This window comes from Temnothorax nylanderi, unplaced genomic scaffold, assembly GCF_030848795.1.
Source record: "Temnothorax nylanderi isolate EJ_2023f unplaced genomic scaffold, tnyl_v1.0 TNYL_tig0305_pilon, whole genome shotgun sequence".
Classification (NCBI taxonomy): Eukaryota; Metazoa; Arthropoda; class Insecta; order Hymenoptera; family Formicidae; genus Temnothorax; species Temnothorax nylanderi.
In genome coordinates this window covers 209,976-224,452 of record NW_027249367.1, presented here as the reverse complement: position 1 = coordinate 224,452, position 14,477 = coordinate 209,976, and the positions used below count along the sequence as shown (strand labels likewise).

Here is a 14,477-nt window from a genome sequence, read left to right as displayed (position 1 = left end):
CCCCAGATCTCACGAATCGGTCGTTCGATCCCGTTCGACTCATCGGCTCCGCCAATGGGTCTTATCGATTGGCGGACGATCGAAGGCAAAGAGACAAAACGATCGTTTCGCGGTATTTCGCTTCTTGTCCCGGATTTCGGCCGGTCTCGTGGACCTTCAGCCGAACGACGAGTGAGGTCGGCAACGTCGATACATCATTGTCTTTGTCAGGAAGGAAGATTGAAACGGTTATTGCGAAGAGGGTATAAGTTAACTAAAGTTATTTTTATAAATCAGTCAAGTAGGCAAGATTATATATTATCTTCGAAGGTTCTAAGAATGAATATCTGCGAAATAGTAAAAAGATAATACTGTTTGAAATTACGTGCATAAAAATCATGTGAGTTTTTAATCATTTCGTTGCACGTATATTTTATTAGTGCGCTTAGCACTTCTAGAATCTAGAGTTACTATACACTGTTAAATTCGTAGTGTCAAATTATACTCAATTTGAGTTATTTTTTAAACCATTCCTATAGGTCGCCATTGCTCCTACTCAATATGCAGTTAATTTAACTAAACCAATAGAGTTAAAATAATACTGTTTTGTGTTAAAATAATAAATTTATATACACATGGTAGTTAAATATTACAAAATGTTATTTAACTCGAGGTATATTGATTTAAATTTTACCCTTTAATATTTAACAGTGTAGGTATTCCAAATGCAGCGAGTATCTCAAATATTTGTTCATTGTCGATTAAAAATTGATTACAAATACAAAGCTATATTTTTATTTCGATTTTATATATGTTTAATTTTTGACATACATGAAATACTCACAGATGACAAACTTTCACTGTTTATTATCGATGTCATACATGAATATTTAGAGGCGGTCAAAAAAAATCGTCTAAAAATCTTAGGTTATGACGTTAATGAACTTTAATACACAGAAGTTAGGTATGACAAGGCATAACGCGGTTGGCGCACAAAGAGAATTCCTACGTCCGATCGGGATACGGTCGCGCATATGCTTCCCCCGCCCCTCTTCTCTTGCCTGCTTGCTGCCGGCATGAAATAATAATAAATACACGGCTGACCGAATGGTATTGCGCGCTAAACTGATTCGTAAGCGTGGAAGCCGCGGAACAATGGGCGCGGACTCTGCGTCCGAACACGGGAAAGGAGGGCGGAAAGGGGGCCGAGACGGTCGGTAGGACCTGAGAACGACCGCCGACACAATGGAGACCAAGTTGGCGGTCTGACCTCCGACCTCCCGGCTGTGCACCACCGACGTCCCGCATTCGCATTCGGATTCGTCGCTTCGATTGTGTGCTAATGCTTCGTGCGGTGTCCACTACCGCGGCCTTAAGACACGGCACACCGCGATCTCCTTCTGTCTATTTACTATTCTTTAGTCCCTTCCTTCTGATCGTCACTATCGTCGCTCCTCGACAGGTATCGATGTTCTGAAAAATAATCCACGCGGAATCTTAAAATTTACACGTACATAGATACACTAATATAAATGAGGTCTCACTAATACATATGTAATTGTGTATTACTTCTTACTAATATAATTACGTAAATTTTGATAAAAACTTTCCTTTCTGTTACTCGTTATTGATTTCGTCATTAAAAGATATTTTAATTTTCAATTTGAGAAGGGAGAAGTTACATTTTGTTATATTCGTGTTGGCGCCATGCTCTTTTTATCGGACGGTACGCAAGGGAGTGGATCGAAATCATTTACTATCGCGATCAGTTGGTAGTGGCCGAGACGTCGGTCGGGTCGAATGGATTCGATTAGCGACGGTTCGCAGCGGTACCGTCGACCATTGCCATAATCGCTCCCGGCAGGCTCGTAAGTCTTACTGCACCGCTAACAAACATTACTCCAGAATTCGGGTCGATTCGAATCTTCGCTACGCATTGCGTCATGAATTTATCATAGCACTCAAAGTAGAAGAAGCATATTTATAGTAACACTGCTAAAAATAAATATCAAAAATTAAGCTTAAGCAATCAGATTATACTTCTTTTAAGATGAAACCTACAAAACATAGAGCTGTTTACGTTAATTAATATAATTATATGCTAATTAACTAATAATAATATGACATGATTATGTTATACTTTGACTCGTCATCATTCTTCACCTTCATTTTTTTAAGTAACTTAAAGTAATCTATCTCTCGAATTCTTTTAGCATGTATGAAAAGAGTATATAATAATTTTGAATTGCATTATAAAGCAATGATGCATAACAGAAATGTCCGACGAATGTGCATAAGTGTGAAAATTCGCAACTCACTGTCGAAACGCTTCTATACTTCTCTGCGCAGACGCGTCGTTGTAATTTTCGATAAATATGATAAGCAACGAGTGACGGTGTTCAATGTCGAGCATAGGGTGTATCACGAGTCGAATACAGCGTACGATGCATGTCGACCGCACATACGAGAGAGAAAGAGAAAGAGAGAGAGAGAGAGAGGGGGGGGGGAGAGAGGAAGAACGGAGGAGAGAGAACCCCGTAACAATGAGGTGGATCTTTCCGTAACGCAGAGGAGGGTGAACTCGGTTTCCTGTGGCCTTGCACCCGAATTTGAAACTTTCCCCGCTACGTTGGCGGCGAAGCCGCGCGCGCGATGCGCGTCGTCGGAGGGGCAGGGCAGGGCAGGAGCCGGGGACGGCGTGGGCGGCAGGGAGGAGAGCCGGGACGAAGGTCAGTGTCTGCATAAAACCACCCGAGGCTACAGACTGTCGGTTCTAGACTGCCGAGGCGTTTGCTATGCGGGCTGCGCAAGTCGCGGCTACGTGCCCTGCCTGACGAGCTGCGACTCAAATTCAACTCAAACTCTGCTTTCTGCATCTGCTATTCCGCTTTCCTTCGCCGGCTCTCTGTGTACTGTCGCTAACTCTCTACAATGTGTCCGGCCTGCGAAGACTCAAGTCGTACACCCCGTCGATTGGTCGTCGACAGTCCGAGAAACCGTGAATATCGCAGTATTATTGAAATTAATTATCACAAGAAATATGAAGCAATCTTAAAATAGAGCTAGTTCAAACAAGGATTTTGTAACATAACTGATCAAAAATTTTCCAAAAGTTAAAGTTGTGTATTACAAAATGCTTTTCATTATTATCAAATATTTTCTGACAGTATCAAGTTTTGAAAAGGTCAAAAAAACGACAAGAAATATTGAAAATAAATTTAAAATTATTACTTTCGAGGTCTTCAAACTACGAAGAGGAATTTTTATTGTTCATGATGAATATCCTCGTCTCTCCTTCGGCTGCACTTAGCCAATTATCATTCACAACGCGTAGGCTGATCGCGTCGTAAATATAATACCGTAATAGTCCACGATTGCCCGTACGAGACTCGACCGAGCTGTACGTTGCACATACATTTCACATGGGACACGAGAGGTCCCAGTTGTGGGACAAGCAAACGGGGGAGGCGAAATGACAGGAGGCCGGCCGTTTACCTGCCGTTACGATAATTAAATCGAAACAAAAATCTATCCGCGGTCCGTGGTCGTCAATCCTCGCAGTCGACATTTTACGTTGCCAATCGGCCACCCTCTCGCTACAACACGTTCCCACTTCCGCCCTCGCGCTCATTGTCCCCTCCCAGATCGTCGTGTTTTTTTGTCCTCCGCGACGTCGACACGTTCCGCGTACTAATAATCCGCGCACGAAAATACATTCGCTTTTCATTCGCCCCTTTTTCCCCCGATAATGACTTCGACGGGGAAATCGAGTGCGCGCTTGTGCGCGCTATCATATATTGTTATAAGCTTCACGATAAAATTACGCATTCATGACAAAAGCGTAAAAAGAAGCTGCAATAGTCAAATAACGAATACATTTTTCCGTGTTACAACGTTTAACTTTTCTCTAACAATAAGATTCTATTTACCTCCACCAGTGCCAAAAAGTGCTTTAAAAAAAATTCATCGCTCTCATGGTTACATCTTAGAAAACTAATTTTTTAAATGTACTAATAATCTCAAAAATTTTAATTAGTGAAATTTCTGATCAATCGTCTTTTAATTATATCAAAATTGTAATATCGAAAAGCATCGCGGTTCAGCATTCTGGGCGCCATTTTTGGCGGCGCGACACGCTCGCGGGGTTAATCCCACATGCGCGCCGCGTTGCGTCGTGGGAACTGCGAATGACGCGCGACGAGTAGTTACAGCTCAACGAAAGTAAGACTCGTGCGCGACGTTGACGGCAGGAGCGCCTAACCTCGGCCCTCTCTCGGCACGTTAGCGGCACGGAATCAGCTGACTAGCAAAACTGACCTAATTATTATGCATTTATTCGCGCGTATTCAAATGCGCCGGGCGGCGGTGCCCGTTGTCTCGCTCGCTCGCTCGCACATCCTATCGTTCTCCTTCGCACCAACCGTCGTACTCGGTTGTCCTACGGATACGTAACGCACGATCAAGGATCTACGTCCTCGAGAATCTTTCAGAATTATCAATCAATTCCTCCAATTGTTTCAGAATTATCTTCTTTAATTTATCATTTACGTCTTCCATTATTTAATTGTCATGTGAGATATTGACCTCTGTGCCATTAATTTCACTCCAACATCGTATTACCTATGTCTTTAAAAAATTCAAGAATTAATTAGCAAAAGCAAAAGAAAGTCAACATCACGTATAACTCTTTTATTCTTAAAGTCATAGATTCAATTTTGACAATCCTAACTTTCAAAGGTTTATTTAATGTAATAATTTTCACAAAAACAAAAATTTGATCTTTAAATCAATTCCATCACACAAAAATAAGGATTGCACTCTTTGCTGACTGTTGCAGTGTTCAAAGACTAAGGGCTATGGCACATAGAAAATGTTAAGCAGTAAGACTTAAGCAGTATAAGCAAATTGACCAATCACAGTCAAGAATTCTCGAAGACTTAAGATAGCTATTGATCAATTTCCTTACTGCTTAAGTTTTTCTATGTGCCATGGCTCTAATGAGCTACATAATGATTGTGGAAAAGCTGGAAAAGCCAAGCAGAATTGGCTTTAGGAAATTACAACACCGAGTACAACTACATCACATCTAAACTGTGACATTTATGTTCATAATTTAAAAAGATACTGTCTCGCAACAGCGTTAAACAACCATCGCGTGACTATATCACAAGTCGCCTTGACAGATGGGAACGAACTTCATCGAGACAATCGTAAACTGAAGCGGAGATCGCCGATTAGACCTATCGGTTCACTTTATCGCGACACTGTGTGGCACTTTTAGCGCCACCCCGATCTCCCTTCCGTCTCTAACGTATCGTATCGATCGTTTTAGCAACTTATCAGGCCGGTGCGAGGGAGAGAACTTCCGACATCGAGATCTCTTTCCGAAATCTCGCGTTCGCGTGCTAATCAGGATCAGGCGTGCCGATGACTTTGGAATAGGTATGCCGAAACATAGCGCGAACCTCCGCGCGATAAACAAGCATAACAACCCCAAAATACCTACCCCGTGTCCCTGCGCGTTTGCCTGCTCGCCTGCCTGCCTGCCTGCCTGCCTGCCTGCCTGTCGGTCTGTCGGTCGCTCGGTCGATGCTTTGGTTTCGCCAATGGTGAGTGTACACCCGCGCTAAGCACGCACACACGCGCGTGCACGCGCCCCGCGTGTACGTACGTGCACACACAGCGAGCAGCCGTCGGGGAGGGTCGCGGGAGGGCGTCTCGGCGCCATGCTGATTTGCATGCGCCGCCATGACGGCCGCCACCGCTCGAGCGGGGGTTGCACGACGTCGCGGGAGGGAGGGCCGGAGGGTTAGGGGGTGAGCATCGATCGCTTTCTCCCGCGAGCTCGCCGTCTACCCCTCCCGGTCCCTCCTCTGTTCCCGCTCCCCTTCCCCTCAGCTTCTGCTCTCTTCGTTACTCCCTTCGCTGGCCCTTTCGTTCCTCTCTCGCGACCATTCTCTACTTCGCTTCGCCTCCTCTCCCTTCGTCACCCCCCCCCCCCCTCGTCAGTATCTACACCCCACGTTTTCTTGTCCCCTCTCTTTTCGTCGCACGTCCTCTTTTTCACCGTTTTGCTCCCTCCTTCTCTTTCTCTTTCTCTCTGTCTTTCTCTCTTTCTCTCTTTCTCTCTCTCTCTTTGCGAATTGCGACCGAACAACCCAGCCTAACAACCGCCACCGACGCGACGCCTAAAACCAGAAAACTCCGTCTCTGCTTTTCTCTCGATTCACTCGCCAGTCGTCCTTTTCAATTCTTTCGTCATCTCTTATCCTTCACCATTAGAATTTTGTTATCGACTATTGACACAAGGTTCAGCTATACCAGTCTAGATAACTCCTCTATATGTATACAGGATTGTATTCATACATATTGTATTCATACATTAAAAACGTGTTACTTTTTTCCCCACACATTATTCTTTCCTTACATTGATCTTTTTTGAAATAACCGTTTACATTGATGAGCCATAATATCTCTTTGATTACAACCCATGAGCCACGAGGTGATCGCTTTACACAAAAGTGAAGCGAAGCGACTCAGCGAGGGGGGTTGAAAAGCTCTCGTTTCAAGAAAACTGCGTCGGGTAGCTGGAAAGAGAGATAGGAAAGAAGACGAAGGGAGAAACGAGAGCAGCAACGACCTAGCGAACAACGTCCGCAGCCGTCTATTTACTTATGCAACGGGCGAAGTAAGGGGGTGGCGGCGGCTCGCGTGGGTGTAAGGGGTCGGAGCCTCGGGCTCTGTTTGTTTTCGTTGGACCACATAGCGTGATACGTTTGCGTAATGCGCTACGTCCGTCGTCCTTTTCTCCGCCATATCCTCCTCCCAAGTCTCCGCTAACCACCCCCTGCCCCTCCTCTCTTATCGCCCGTCCCCCCTTGCCGTCCCCATACCGTCATTCTCCGGGGGTAGCAACGGCTGCGGTGGAATCTGCCAGGCGGTAACTCATCCGCACGGCCGTATTCTCGGATATGTTTTTGCTCGTTCTCTCTCGCCCGTTTCAACTCTCCAACTATACGTTCTCTTCCTTTCCTCCTTCTCCCCCCGCCCCCCGTTCCCGCCCGCCTCTATCTTTCTCGCTGCGCGGATCTGCCGTCCGTTTGTCCGTTCATCCGTCCTACGTCGTCGTTGTGGTGTTCATTTTTTATACTGGTCGCCGACGTCACCACGAGCCGACGGAAAAAAAAAAGTTGTTTCTGCCGCGAGAGACGCGAAACGTTCGGTTGCGTGAATCGCGAGACTACGTGAATTAAGAGAAATATGGTGATCGCGGAGATTCACCGCGATTGTTCGTGGCTCTCAGACGTGAGAGATTCACATAAATCGTGAAGTTTATAGCGAATAACGAAATGTTGTTTAGAATGTAAGAGAGATATTTATATATTATAATAAAATAATTTATGTATTACTCTCCTTAAATATTATTCAATACTTACGAAATGTCAACTGCATCGCGGAAAAAAAGGATTAGCTATGATAGCAAATCTAGTCGTAAAATATGGATAACTAACATTTTTTGCAGCGAGAGCAAAATCTTTTTGCAATTATTACTAAATTATAGCTCTCGCTGCATGCAAAAAATATTAGTTATCCATATTTTACGGCTATATATTTGCTGTAGTAGCTAATTCTTTTTTTCCGTGATAATAATAAGACACGTATATGTATAATTCATAACATTAATTTCAATAAGAGAACAATAATAGACAGAATTAAATCACGTTATTTTTCTTTTAAAAAAAAGCGGACGCATTAACGCAGACGATACTAAATGAGCGCTTCTAATAAGATAATTAGCCGTTTCGATAGAGACTGCAGGTGATGTCAGGCGATGACAGCAATTTGCTTGATTCAACACGCCTAGCAAAGCGTTTGCTTCCGCTTTATTCCGTCTAGCAGCTCCCGATAAATCTCGCGTAGGATCTCTACGCGAGACGGTTAATTTCATAACGGACCGTCGAAAGCGGTAAAGAGGGAGAACGGTCTTCCCATGCTATTCCACAAAACTCGTGTACGAGGTGCTTGAACTGGACGAACGATCGCGCGGCTGCTCTCCCTTAGTCTTCTTACAAACGAATGGCGGGCATTTGGGGGAACGGTAAAATGACAAGCCCGTAAAACACGATCTTCTTCCTTCGAACGACCTATCAATGACTCGATGGGTAACGTGATTCGAATTCGGTCGCGATGCGCGCGCGCGTCCCGTTTGCATTCAGGAATCCGAAAACTTCTGGCGGAAGGTCGCGAGGGGTCAAGGGAGAATGGGAGGGAAGCGCGAGGAGAAAGCGAAGTTCTCTCCGCGACTGCGAGAACGGAGAAGGAACCGACGCGACGTGATCTCGATAGACGATGACGGCGACGGCGACGGCGACGACGGCGAAATCGAAGAACGAAAGGGTTGACGCAAACGCAGGTTTTATAGTAATGTCTACCGGTTCCTGGCGCGTCGGTGTATGCCTATGTAAATACGCGTCAACGATCCCGTGTGTAAAACGCACACTATCGCTTCCACCTCCCTCTCTCGCTCCCTTTCTTCTCTCACCCCTGGCTCCCTCTCCCCCCTCCCTCTCCCACACACATTTTCCGCAATATCTACGTACGATGAGAAGAAGAGGAATTGGATGGAGGAGAACGAGAGAAAGATGGAGATAGAGAAAGTACGGGTTACATACTACTACCACCGCCCGACTACGGGGCGGATGGCGTGGACCCCTTGGATGGTTGCCTCATGAAAGATGCATAAGACGACTCACCGGGGGCGCGATAAAGAGTCGACAACAGACAAACCGACAGTCACCCCTGTGCACTCCCTAATACCCGGTGCAATACACCGCCAGACGTTGGCGTGTAGGAATACGGCCGATGTGGCCGCCACCCACCGCAGGGGGGGAGGGAGAGGAGAGGCTCCTACTATCAATTAATTATAATCTAGATTGATGGATCCGATCCACGCCGCTCGTAACGAAGATTAGTTTCGCTTCTGTCGTTGTCGTGCTTGTCGTCGGTTCTCATCTCCCTCCCCCTCCCCCCTCTTTCCTTCCCCCCCCCTGCGGCGAGTCGAAAAAGTTCGGCGATTTTGCTAATAATTTGTTAGTGAAATTTTGATTGACGTGCCAATTTATCGGTTTAAATACTTTAAATTGCCAATTTTCAAAGTGAAGTCAATAGCAACAACACGTCGACGAATGACAGGAGCAAGAGAGAAGAGAGAGAGAGAGAGAGAGAGAGAGAGAGAGAGAGAGAGAGAGAGAGAGAGAGAGAGAGAGAGAGAGAGAGAGAGAGAGAGAGAGAGAGAGAGAGAGAGAGAGAGAGAGAGAGAAACACATCGTCGATGTAACACAGAGTTACGTTTGTCGAGGTCTGTGGGCTAATGGCATGCAAGTGAGCGGTGGCGATGGCGGCAGCCTCCCGGCCCGTCGCGCGCCCGGGTCGATAGGAATTAGCATTTTTATGGGTCTATCTCGCTTACGCGCTACGGTGCCCCGTGGCACCTAGATTCTTCGACATTGTTCACGCACGCTTCGTACGCACTCGCCGCCGCAGTAAACGCCCGTCAAACATTCGCGCATTCGCTCACGCCACGAGTTTCTCCGCGAGACATTCACCTTTCGGTGCCTCTCGATCCGCACCATCCGAACGTCATGAGATATGCATGAGATATGCATATGTCTTTACTCGTTCTTAACGTTATAATTTTGATCAATTTAAAGTTCATTCTTGTAAACAAATTTTATTGTGACAAGTATATGACGACAGACGTAAGAGATATACATTTTTTCATAATTCAAAATTTTTATTGCTTTTGATTTCTGAATTTTATTCACATTCTGTTATTATTTTTTTTTATACTGAATCAATAAGAAAAAGAGATCCATAATAAATCAATTCTCAAATATTGTGATCAAAACGATGACAGCGACAAATATATGACGACGGACGTAAGATATACATTTTTCCTCGTCCATAATTTAAATTTTTTATTGCTTTCGATTTCTAAATTTTATTCACATTCTGTTATTCTGTTTTTTTTACTGAATCGATAAGAAAAAGAGATCCATAATAAATCAATTCCCGAATATTGTGACCACAATGACGATAGCGGTGATCTTTCGAACGTCAGCGAAAAAACTTGCGTCACGTATACGATCAACTTTTTCGGCAAATCGAGCGATCGGAGAAACTAATTGGTGATCCTACGCATGAGCAACTTTCGAATATGCGCCGAAGAAGTAAAGGATAACAAAAAAGCAATAAATTTACAAATAAATTTATAGTAAATTATCAAACTTTCATTAATTTTATAAAGTTAACTTTCACAGTAATCTATTCTTCACAAAGTTACATATTTATAATTAACGTAATCGTTTCAATCAAACAAACATTTTGAATTGATCTAGAAATGTTAACATTCAGTATGAAATAGCCAGAGAATGAAAAATTTTTTTCATTCCAAAACACACACAATTATACTTTATTTAGACAAAATATAATGTATTGCTCATTTATTGTATTTATATATATATCGTTTTAAATAATCTCATCATGCGGCGCTTTCCTAATCAGAATCCGTGAATGCACGGGAGATGCGAGATGCATCGATAACTTCCGGAGGTTCGGATAGACAGGCCTCGATCGCAAGTCGAGCGTATCCCGATCGACGTTATGGCCGTTGTTCTTCTCTTCAAGGCGAGCTCCAAGGCGTTATCGGCGCCGAAACGCTTGGGCGGTATTGCGCCCGAAGGGTAAACACGCGCGTGCATCCCCGTAAAGTCTACACGCGGCCTATGGGGTGTTTAGTGCGTATTACGGAGAGAAAGCGGCCATGGGGATGGTTACGGGGTCGGATGAGAAATGATGAAGACGAGGACAGACAGATGGGTGGACGGACGGAGGGCGAAAGAGAGGGAGGGAGGGTAGAGCGAGGGAAAGTAAGGGTGCGTGAGACAGGGAGAGAGGGATGACAAAGAGAACGCGAGAGAGGCGACGAGGACGTCGAAGGGCCGAGGATCTTCGGCGGAAGGCGCCTGCGCGTTTCCATGGGCACCGTGTCTGTACGCCCCCTCTTCCGCAAAACACCGGACGGGAAGAGAAGAGAAGGTATATGTCCCATTCCAACGCATTCGCGTCCCCTCTTTAGTCACTCCATCTCGTTCTGTCACCGCTCGTTCTCCGCGCCCTGGTGGGCACACTCCGAGGGACATCCTCCGCGGCAGCCTCCCTCGTAGCGCACCCTTTTTCTCTCGCTCGTCTTTCATCACCTTCCGCCGTCTTTCTCGTTTCACCGTTTTCTTCTCTCGTGCTCCACGTCTACGCCACGAATCTCGCGCGTGACGCGCACGAACGGCGACTTGATGTTCGGAACGCAACCGCGAGAACTCGGACGCACGATCTCTCGAGTCGAGTCGCTCGATATCCGTTTCGTCGCGAGAGTACGGATGCCGCGTCGATCTTCTTCGCGAAACCGAGGCTCCTCGGTCATCTCGTTAAGTGATGACGTGCCATTCAATCCTATTACGAATATAGAAGCTCACAGGCGCTCATAATCATTGGAATTAAGACCATGTTCCGGCGTTGATGATATAACATTAAACTATTAACTATCCTCCACATAAATCGAATTGCATAATTTATGCAAATTTTATCACAAGCCAAAAGAACTTTCTGTTTATAAGTCTATCCCAAATCCGCCGTTGAACGGAAGGGCCTCGAGAAGAGCCAATTGCGTGTGCATCATTGTATGCAAGATATGCAAGAAACCTCGCGACGCGAGGCCCAGTCCGATTTCGTCATTATAAAAACATCAGGGAACCGCCGCCGTTTCTGTTTCAACAAAGTTCGCTTGTTCACCGCGGCGGTTTTTCGGATTTTACATTCAGGTCCATGTTTTGTCCTCCGGGCCACTCGACGAGCGACGGACGTGAGATGGGGACAGGTATAAAAAGGTAGAGGTATAAAAAGCTGCTGCTGCACACCGAAAGTCGAGATGGAACAGCGCGACCGCCTACTTCGATCGCAAGACACGCTCCGTTACGCATGCACAGATCGCCTTTACGTGGATATATATGTCGTTTCGTACGTCGCACGACACGATCGATTCGGCGCTTCGATCTGTCCTCTGGCAAAAAGGGAAAATGAGCATTCTGTGCCGAGAAAATCGAAAGTCCCACTGACAAACATTAAACATTTTTAAATATGAATATACAGATATAAAATTTAGAAACATATTACGCGCGTGCGCTCTTAAGAATATTATGATAAAAATAATTTTAATAATATACTCAACTTTTTATTTCCTTTATAGCATCGTAAAGATAAAAATTTGACAAATAATTGACATATTTATACAGCACTTAAGTCCAAGCAGAACAAATCACAGATATTTTATAGAAATTTCTCATTCGGAGAAGTATTCACGATCAGGAACGATATCGTGCTTTGTAGTTCCAAGGTCAATGCTTATCGCGTCGCGAGACGCAGAGGCTTACGTACCTCAAATCTGGAATATATGCGCGTATCATTTACTTAAGCGTCGCCGTGCTCGTCGCGGATGCTTAGGATTTCTCTTACGCAACAACCTGTTTTACGAGGCACACTATCCCACGCGGACCGCGTCCCGCGTGGGCTACGGCAATGACTGCCAGCTACATTTATGACGAAGTTGGCGAGTCGCGGAGACGCGATAAACGGAGACTGCGAGCGTACCGTATTTATGTCGCGAAACGTCCCTATCGATACGCTGGCGCTGGTATAAATGCGTCGTATACGTTTCAGGCACACGTTTTATTTTTGCACACCGTTCTCGCAATTACGGGTGTCCCGCAACGGCCACGTTTTACCCGTTTGACGAACATCTTGTAATTACCCTCCGATCAGACGCCATCAATTACGTTTGTCCGCAAAGACGCGTGCGACGCGCTACGCGATTATCTCCTTCAAGAACGCTAATTACGACACTCCTAAGGATCTTGATTTATATCGCGATTATTAATTATACATTGAAAAAAAAATTTGATCCGAAAAAATATTTAGTCCGATACGTGCAACTATAAACATGTTAGTTAGTTAACTAAACATTAATTGTTTCAAACAATTATTATAAGTTGCACTAAAAAAAGGGATAGTGCATTCATGTCAACCATCAAAATTTTTTAATCAAAAATTAATTCAACTAATGTTTAGTTAAATTATTTAAAATGCTTAGTTGCACGTATCGGACTAAATATTTTTTCGGATTAACACATTTTTTTCAATGTAGAATTATGATTATGATTTGTATAGAAGTTATTCGTGTAGGATATATAGGTTTTTTTTTTTTTTAAATAACACCACGTAGCCTTGAATCTTAAATGGGATTCCCGCGGGATATGACGTAACATATGTCTTTCTGAAGTTCAAAAAACTTAAATTTACGAATATGTTTTCTCAAAAATCAAGCCATAGAGGTAATAAATACATTTTTTTGGATTCGACATAACCCGCGATATTTGCATTAGTGCTGACTATTTATGTTATCAAAAGAGCATTCGCGTGCTATTAAGCGAAGCACATTAACTATTAATTAATTATTTATATTCAAAGCGCTGATCTCATTCTACTCTGCATAGCTACAATATATTGGATAACAATACTCATTTCACAGATGCACGATTTAGCATATCTCAATCTCGTATTCTGTAATCGTGAAATAAACATTTAATTGCCCCAATGATCGGTGATACGAGGAAAAATTGATGGCCTCTCTTGACGGGGAGGCTCAGCGTGCTCCTAAATGGAGCACGGCACGTCGAGTCATACGGAGAAGGTAGGGAGTCGTTCGAATAAAAAGGGCTGTTTATGATTTTTCTATTGAAGCGTAACTAGGTGGCACGCGAGGTAGTACGGGTAATAAAGTCCTTTACGCGGCAACTAACCGCGCCGGCGGGCCAGGGATTCAGCCGAGCGCCGCATGCGTTTATCGTTTACTATCGGCGTTACAGCCGGTCGTACACATAAATCGCTTTACGATCTGTCGCTAAAAACGGATTTCATGCGAAAGTAGGTAGCTGCCGGTAAACCGCAACCGCGCGCGTCTTCGTATCGCCGTGCGAATCATGAGAAGAAACCACCGGCACATCGCGGCATCGTGCGGACGACCACCAATATATACGTATACGAGCATTAGCGGCGATTTCACAACAGGCCGGAATCGATCGGCCGGGCCGGTCGTACGACGAAAGAATCGCGTTTCAATGGTTGTTTCGCGCCGACTCACGAAACGCGCGCGCTAAAATTTCCATAATCACCTCGCGAACGTAACCAACGATCCGTCTCGCCGCAAAATGGAACCGCGGAGATATACAACAAATGTAACGAACGATTCCTTTAGAAAGTGGAGCTTAAGCGGAAGACCACCGTTGTTCCACTTTCACGAAAAATTCGTTTACCCTTCCAGGTAATAATGGTTTACAATGGGTAAAAATGGTTACTCAATTTTTTTAATTATTTACACTTATTTAAGT

At 44.6% G+C, this 14,477-nt stretch overlaps 2 long non-coding RNA genes across 4 annotated transcripts in view; one reads left to right on the top strand and one right to left on the bottom strand.

The window, feature by feature from the left end:
* Window positions 1-278: 278 nt before the first annotated feature.
* On the bottom strand, window positions 279-5,624 carry LOC139780906 (uncharacterized). 3 transcript variants are annotated; one of them, XR_011720377.1, is made up of 2 exons: window positions 5,486-5,624; window positions 279-1,452 (listed from the first exon to the last, which is right to left on the bottom strand). It is a non-coding gene; the product is annotated as an uncharacterized lncRNA (long non-coding RNA). The 3 variants fall into 3 exon arrangements; XR_011720375.1 differs by lacking the exon at window positions 5,486-5,624 and adding an exon at window positions 3,909-4,185; XR_011720376.1 differs by lacking the exon at window positions 5,486-5,624 and adding an exon at window positions 3,475-3,642.
* LOC139780905 (uncharacterized) overlaps window positions 1,693-14,477 on the top strand; it is a 120,312-nt gene continuing 107,527 nt past the window's right edge. Inside the window, exon 1 of the long non-coding RNA XR_011720374.1 lies at window positions 1,693-1,847. This is a non-coding gene — a long non-coding RNA (uncharacterized lncRNA). The remainder of the gene's footprint in view (window positions 1,848-14,477) is intronic.